An 8,523-nucleotide genomic window follows, 5' to 3' on the forward strand; every position below is an offset into this window, starting at 1 on the left:
CTGTGGAGATAAAAGGCAGTGCTCCAATAGAGTAGGAGGTATTTTCACATTTGGATAGTTCAGAAAACCTTGCCAGTAACTAAACGGGGATCTTTTTCAACAGAATTAATACTTTGACATCAGTGATGAAGACAAAAATGCTGAAAGATGTTGGTCAAGATGGATACTACCAGCATGATAGTGATCCAGTTAAGCCAGTTAAAATCGGTCATTTAAAAGATTAGATACAGCTGTAAGCCATAGGCTGTTCAGCTCTTGGTAGCACTATATTTCAAGCACTTATTGATTCCCTGGGCATAAGAGTTTACTCTTTTGTTTCAATTAATACTGAAGGCATTTAATTCAATTCAATAGATATACTATTCTGTGTCTCAATGTTTTTTGTCTGGTGGCTACAAAACATCAAACTATACAAATAAGTAAGACCCTCAAGTAATTCAAAGACTAGTGTGGAAGTGGGGAGAAACACAAAGTGATATTAATATATAGAATGTGAGTGGTAGAAAATGACCTGGGTATTCAGCAGTGAGGAATAGTTCAAAAGAATCAGAAAATGATTTCTGCAGGATGTATATTTTGAAACCAAAAATAAGAAATGGATATAAAATCAAGGCAAAGAGATGAACCTTAGTGTGGGAAAGAGAATCAAAGGCAAGGGGGCAAAGAAGCATTCCAGAGGTTGGGGAAATAGTAAGTAGGTTAGCTGGGCTGTAGAGAGAAGCAAATATAAAGAAACAATGGTTCCAAAAAAGATGCGTAAAATCATGTAGAGACCAGTTCTTTTCCTTGCTCAATATCTGAATAAATTTTCTATCCTGGCTGATTCTCTCCACTACCTAAATCTTCACTGATCTCTTGACCACTAAAGTACTTACAGCACATAATTTACAATACAATTATGAATGGTGTTTGTACATGTGTATATGAATATTTAATTTTTGCCCTTCTGTTGGTTAGAACTTTATATAGATTTTTTTATATGCTCATGTTATATAGCACAGTATAGACTATTGATTAATTTTTTAAATGTTAAAATTGTTGTATAAAATATAGTTCAGTGTCCACTGCTTATTATTTAAAATAGAATTTTATTGGAACACAGCCACATTCATTTATGTACTGTCCATGACTACTTTCATAATAAAACAGGAGAGTTGAGTAGTCGAGACCAAGACCATCAGATCTGCAAAGCACAAAATATTTACTATCTGATTCATAACAGAAAAAAGTTCACCAAAACCCACTTATCTAGTGCATTTATAAATGTGATCAATACATAAAAAGTACTTTCACATACATTTTATATGTAAAAAGTATTTTCTCATACATTTTTATCCTGATAACCAACAGTTGTTGATATTTCCATTTTATAGCTTCTGAAAACAAGAAAGATATTTTATGTATTGCAAATTATTTTGAATAAGTCTTTTTACCACACAGTTTTTTAGGTCATTATTGTTAAAAGGAAAGCTAAGAAACTATGGACCTAACAATTATTTAATGAAAATAATCAATGTATATTTAAGATTTAGTTATCTAATAGGAAGAGAGTAGGATGACCAAATTGTTAAATGGTAAAGCAATTGATGTTTTGCTAAAAACTCTATTGGGATTTAAGATTCTATCTAGCCAACATGCTACCACATCTACTTGATTTTCCTCTGAGGAAAGAAAATATACTTCCAAATTTATTGATAAGGCAGAAAACCTTTTGCTTTATTAATACAGCTATTCTTACTGAGTTCAGCATAGCAATGGTAAAGATAAGCTGCTGGCCTTAAAATTTCTAGTAAAAATAGTCATTGTTTAAGAACTTCACAGATTCCCAGTAAGATCTTAAATCCACAGTGTTTGAGAGAAGTGAGATCTAATCAACACAAAATATAGTTGTAGAAACATTAGAACATTCACTGATGAGAGATTGTATGCACAGGCTGTAACTAATATTTGTAACAAATATTCTTTAAATTTTGCTCCACATTATAATGTATATTATAACAGAATATTATATTGATTTCATTTAATAATTAATTTTCTGTAAATATGTAAGTTAAATAAAGAAACCTAATGTTGATACCAAAAAGTATAATTGAAGGAATAATGTGCTAATATCTATTCATAGTTAATTATCACTCAGAAAAACTGTACTTTTAGACATTAACATAAGTAATATAGTGAATGGTTAAGTGCATAGGCTCTAGAATCAGATAACCCTAACCTAAAATTCTGGTTCCTTCTGCATTTAGCTGTGTAGCCTTGATCAATTTAGGAATCTTCTGAGCCTCAGTTTCTTCACGAATAAAATAAAGTTAATAAAGACCTAACTCACTGGCTTGTAATTAGGTTTAAATGACATAATGAGCATTTGGGAAAGAATCAGCACTAAATAAATGTATGATTGTTATTGTCATTTACATTGTTATGGTCTCTATCTATTTGGTGGAAGACTATATTAATTGGATTTGCTATTCCTAGAAAGAAATGAAATGGTTGGTTAAAAATAATAATAATAAAAAGCACAACATGGCAATGCACAGCATATTCATGCAAATAGTTGGTGAGAGAAAATCCTTGTAAATAAGTAATCTTCAAGTTCATTTTCTTCTTATGCTTAATCCACTCATATTTTACTATTACATTCTTTTCAAATTTTGTCACTGGTTGTACTATTATTTTTATCTCTAAATTAAGCTTAAAAAATAATAATAAACACCTGATTGTAACCAAGGAAGCCTGTGAAATGTGCTACACACAAAAGATACAGCAAAGCAAAAACTAGTCTTTTTAATTTAAAATTAGATTAATTTCTCCACAAGGAAACACATTAAAATACGTTATTTTTAATAACTACATATAATGAGACTAGCATATCTACTCTTTTGAGCAAATAGTGAAATGTACTGATATCAGTGCATTTCCAAAAATGAAAAAAAAGTTAAATGAAAAAGAATATGCACTAAAGTTGATTGATTATCGTTTTTATCATGTTGTGCCTTTTGAAGATTTTGAACAAAAGTCATGTCTCTGTATTACTTGAAATTGAAAAACATGAAACACCAAGCCTTTCTCACATTATAATATACCAAGTTTTAATTTTCTAATCTCTAATGAAAATAATATGATTACACTGAAATACTTATGAACAAAAGGGATAAATAGTTCAAAACAAAGTACTTTATTCTAACAGTACATGGATAAAACACACACATCAAAATGGGAATGTGCCTCTATGTAGTTCTCTTCTTTTCAACTGCTTGAAAATTAACAGACTGGAAACATTTTAGAGGATTAATTGGTGAATGCTCATAGTTCATCAGAGAAATATTTAAATATGTTCATTATGGTACTTTTGAACTTGGTGTCAATTCAATTTTCTTATGGGAATCACTAAATGAGGAGCTACATTAAAATAATCTCAAATCCCAGTTTAACCTTTTCTGGATGGTGTATTTTGGAATACATTAATCACATATTAACAAAGAAGACAAGCTAACAAACAAAGAAACCCTTGTTGCATTACACAAGGGGCAAAAATAACTAAGTTGCAACCTCCATGAAAAATGTGTGTATGTCTGTGTGTACTTGAGTTGGGGGTGGGTGGTGTGGAGAAAGTGTCTATATACCTGATTTAGAGTTAAATTTACATTTTTTAAGTTATAAACTAAATCAAAGCCCATTTGATTTTCTCTTTAGACTTAGTCAAAGTAAGGGGAATAGTCCTAGCTTTATTCTAAAAGCTGTAAGTACATCCCCATTGGGCTAGAATTTTGTGAAGAAGATACAAAATATGTGGAATGTACCACTGACAGAGACAGCATCACTCTACAGTTAGTTCTTTAGCCACTGGCAGGATTGAATATGATGGCTTCATTTCTGTCAGGCTTGTGGAAGAGGTGATGGCAAAATAACTATAGGTTTCTGTTCTGATACAAGGAAATCCTAAAAAAAAAAAAAAACAAGCAAAACAGAGTAGACAGCTTTCTATGTAATATGTTTGCCCTGCTATTGAGCAATTTTTATAGAACAAAAGTATCTGCCATTTATCTGCCATTCATTTGAATTATGAGGGTTTTTTTTTTTAACGTTTTTTTAAGACAATATTTTTTAGAGCCGTTTTAGGTTCAGAGCAAAATGAGAGGATGGTACAAAGATTTCCCATATGCTTCCTACCTCCCATACATGTATAGCCATCCCTATTATCAACATCCCCTACCAGAGTGATACATTTGTTAAAATTGATGAACCTACATTAACACATCATAATCACCCAAAGTCCATAGCTTACCTTACAGTTCTGTCTTAGCGTTGTACATTCTATGGGCTTGGATACACATATAATAACATGTATTCATCATTATGGTATCATACAGAGTATTTTCACTGTATTAAAAATCCTCTGTGCTCCACCTACTTATCCCTTCCCTGGCTCAGTTCCTGACAACCACTGATCTTTTTACTGTCTCCATAGTTTTTCCTTTTCCAGAAGGTCATATAGCTTGAATCACATAGTATATACCCCCTTTGGATTTACTTCTTTCACTTAGTAATATGTATTTAAGTTTCTTCCATGTCTTTTCATGGCTTAATAGCTCATTTATTTTCAGCACTGAATAATATTTCATTATCTGGTTGTGCCATAGTTTATACTTTCTTCTACTAAAGGACTTCTTGGTTACTTCTAAGTTTTGACAAGTATGAATAAAGCTGCTATAAACTTTCATTTGCAGGTTTTTGTGTAGATATAAGTTTTCTACTCCCTTGAATAGACACCAAAGTAAGTTTTATAAGAAACTGCCAAACTGTCTTCGAAAGTGACTGGACCATTTTCTATTCTAACCAGCAATTATTTAGAGTTGCTGGAGTTCCACATCCTTGTCAGCATTTTATGTTGGCAGTGTTCTGAATTTTGGCAATTTTAATAAGTGTGTACTGGTGTATCTCACTGTTGTTTTAATTTATGTTTTACTACTGACATGACTTGGAGCATCTTTTCATATGCTTACTTGTCATCTATACACCTTCTTAGCTAAGGTGTCTGTTAAAGTATTTGTCCTCCCCCCTTTTTTTATCAAGTTGTTTTCTTAACGTTGAATTATACTGTGGATAAATCTCCTTTACAAATGTGTCTTTTGAGCAAATATTTTCTCCCAGTCTGTGGCTTGACTTCTCGTTATCTTGACATTGTCTTTCAGAACAGAATTTGTTTTTGTTTTTTTTTGGCTGTGCCAGGTCTTAGTTGTGGCATGTAGGATCTTTAGTTGTGGCATGCGAACTCTTAGTTGTGGCATGTGGGATCTAGTTCCCTGACTAGGGATTGAACCTAGGCCCCCTGCATTGGCAGTGCAGAGTCTTAGCCACTGAACCACCAGGGAAGTCCCAGAATCGAAGTTTTAAATTTTAATAAAGTGCAGCTTATCAATTATTTCTTTCATGGATCATGCCTTTGATGTTGTCTCAAAAAGTCATTGCCATACTCAAGGTCATCTAGGTTTCTCCTTTGCTATCTTCTAGGAGTTTTATAGTTTTGTTTTTCATTTAGGTCTCTAATCCATTTTGAGTTAATTTTTGTGACAGGTATAAGGTCTGTGTCTAAATTCCTTTTCTTTGCATGTGGATATCCAGTTGTTTCAGTCTTATTTGTTGAAAAGTCTATATTTTCTCCATTGTATTGCCTGGGCTCCTTTGTCAAAGATCAGTTGACTATATTTATGAGGGTTTACTTTGGGGCTTTCTATTCTATACCACTGTTCTGTTTATCTGTTCTTTCACCAGTACAATATATACTGTATAAATCTTGATTTATGTATCTTTATAGTAATCTTGAAGTTGGGTGGTGTCAGTCCTTCAAATTTCTTCTTATATAGTGCTCTGTCTATTCTGGGTCTTTTGTCTCACCATATAAACTTTAAAATCAATTTCTTGTTATCCACAAAATAACTTGTTGGAATTTGATTGTGATTTCCTTGAATCTATAGGTCAAGTTGGAAGAACCTACATCTCGACAATATTGAGTCTTCATATCTGTGAACATGGAATAGCTTTCCATTTATTTAGTTCTTTAGCTTCATTCATCAGAGTTTTATAGTTTTCCTCATAAAGATCTTGCCATATTTTGTTAGATTTATACTTAAATTTTATATTTTTTGAAGGTGCTAATATAAATTTTGTTTTGAATCCATTTGTTCATGTTAGTGTATAGGAAAATGAATGACTTCTGAATGTTAATATTGTATAGTGCAACCTTGCTATAATCACTTATTAGTTCCAGGAGGTTGGTTTTGTTTTTTTTTTATTTTGGGTTGTTTTCTCATCAATTCTTTTGTATTTTCTACATAGATGATCATGTCACCTGAGAACAGACAGTTCTATTTATTCCTTCCCAATATTTTTGCCTTCTTATTTCACTTTATTGCCACATTGTTTTGGCTAGAGCTTCCAGCACAATATTGAAAAGGTCTGGTGAGCTAGACACATTCTTGTCTTGTACCTGATCTTAGTGAGAAAGCTTCAAGTATCTCACTATTAAATATGATGTAGGGTTTTTTTTTCATTTTTTGTTTTTTATTTTTGATACGTGGGACTCTCACTGTTGTGGCCTCTCCCATTGCGGAGCACAGGCTCCGGACGTGCAGGCTCAGTGGCCATGGCTCACACGCCCAGCCACTCCACGGCATGTGGGATCTTCCTGGACCCGGGCACGAACCCGTGTCCCCTGCATTGGCAGGCGGACTCTCAACCACTGCACCACCAGGGAAGCCCAACTGTAGGTTTTTTGTAGATATTCTTTATCAAGTTGAGGAAGTCCCCAATATGCCCAGTTTTCTGAGAGTTTTTTATCATGAATGAGTGTATTTCATCAAATGCCTTTGAAAGGTTTAACTTTCTATAGAATATTTATAACAGTATTCATAAAATTAAAGAAAGAACATTTCTCTAAAAATGAAGAAAAATTTGTGATTAAATATGTGGTGATGCCCTTCCATTTTCTTCATATTTCTTTGTGCATATTTTGAGTTCAGTATATCGGGAAAAAAAGTCATTTAAATAGCATCTACTTATTAAAATATATACTACAAAATAACTGTTGGTTTCATAATTTAAAAAATCACCCTTTATTTAATTCTTACTATGCACTAAGCAGTATTCTAAACCCCATACATAAATTATGTCACTAACCTCTCATTACAAAACCATGAGATATATATCTCTATCATCATCATCATCATCTTAGCCATTTTCAGTTTTTTAGCTGTTTTAAAATTTGTATACCTCTTTATTGGAGTATAATTGCTTCACAATACTATGTTACTTTTTGTTGTACAACAAAGTGAATCAGCCATATGCATACATATATCCCCATATACCCTCCCTCTGGAGCATCCCTTCCACCCTCCCTACCCACTCCTCTAGCTCGTCGCAAAGCACCGAGCTGATATCCCTGTGCTATGCTGCTGGTTAGTAGGGGACTTTAACACCCCACTTACACCAATGGACAGATCATCCAAACAGAAAATAAATAAGGAAACACAAGGTTTAAATGACACAAGAGACCAGATAGATTTAATTGATATTTACAGAACATTTCACCCAAAGTGGCAGAATACACTTTCTTCTTAAGTGCACATGGAACATACTCTAGGATAGATAACATCTTTGGTCACAAATCAAGCTTCAGAAAATTTAAGAAAATTGAAATCATATCAAGCATCTTTTCTGACTGCAACACTATGAGATTGAAAATCAATTACAGGAAAAAGACTGTAAAAAACACAAACACATGGAGGCTAAACAGTGTGCTACTAAATAACCAAGAGATCACTGAAGAAATCAAAGAAGAAATTTAAAAAGACATAGAAACAAATGACAATGAAAACACGATGACCCAAGACCTATGGGACGCAGCAAAAGCAGTTCTAAGAGGGAAGTTTATAGCAATTCAATCTCACCTCAAGAAACAAGAAAAAATCTAAAATAAACAATCTAACCTTACACCTAAAGCAACTAGAGAAAGAAGAACAAAGAAAACCCAAACTCAGTAGAAGGAAAGAAATCATAAATATCAGAGCAGAAATTAATGAAAAAGAAATGAAGAAAACAATAGCAAAGAATAATAAAACTAAAAGCTGGTTCTTTGAGAACATAAACAAAATTGATAAACCCTTAGCCAGAATCATCAAGAAAAAAAGGGAGAGGACACAAATCAATAAAATTAGAAATGAAAAAGGAGAAATCACAACTGACACTGCAGAAATACAAAGGATTACAAGAGACTACTACAAAAAACAGTATGCCAATAAAATGGACAACCATGAAGAAATGGACAAATTCTTAGAAAGGTACAATTTTCCAAGACTGAACCAGGAAGAATTAGAAAATATAAACAGACCTATCACAAGTAATGAAATTGAAACTATAATTAAAAATCTTCCAACAAACAAAAGTTCAGGACCAGATGGCTTCACAGGGGAATTCTATCAAACATTTAGAGAAGAGCTAATACCTATCTTTCTCAAACTCTTCCCA

The 8,523-nt window shown here is 32.8% G+C and overlaps 1 non-coding gene across 1 annotated transcript; it reads right to left on the reverse strand.

Moving 5' to 3' along the window:
• Positions 1 to 5,299: 5,299 nt before the first annotated feature.
• On the reverse strand, positions 5,300 to 5,372 carry TRNAG-GCC. The gene has a single exon. It is a non-coding gene; the product is annotated as a tRNA-Gly (tRNA).
• Between the last annotated feature and the right edge of the window lie 3,151 nt (positions 5,373 to 8,523).

Source organism: Phocoena sinus, chromosome 5 (genome assembly GCF_008692025.1).
Source record: "Phocoena sinus isolate mPhoSin1 chromosome 5, mPhoSin1.pri, whole genome shotgun sequence".
Lineage (NCBI taxonomy): Eukaryota > Metazoa > Chordata > Mammalia > Artiodactyla > Phocoenidae > Phocoena > Phocoena sinus.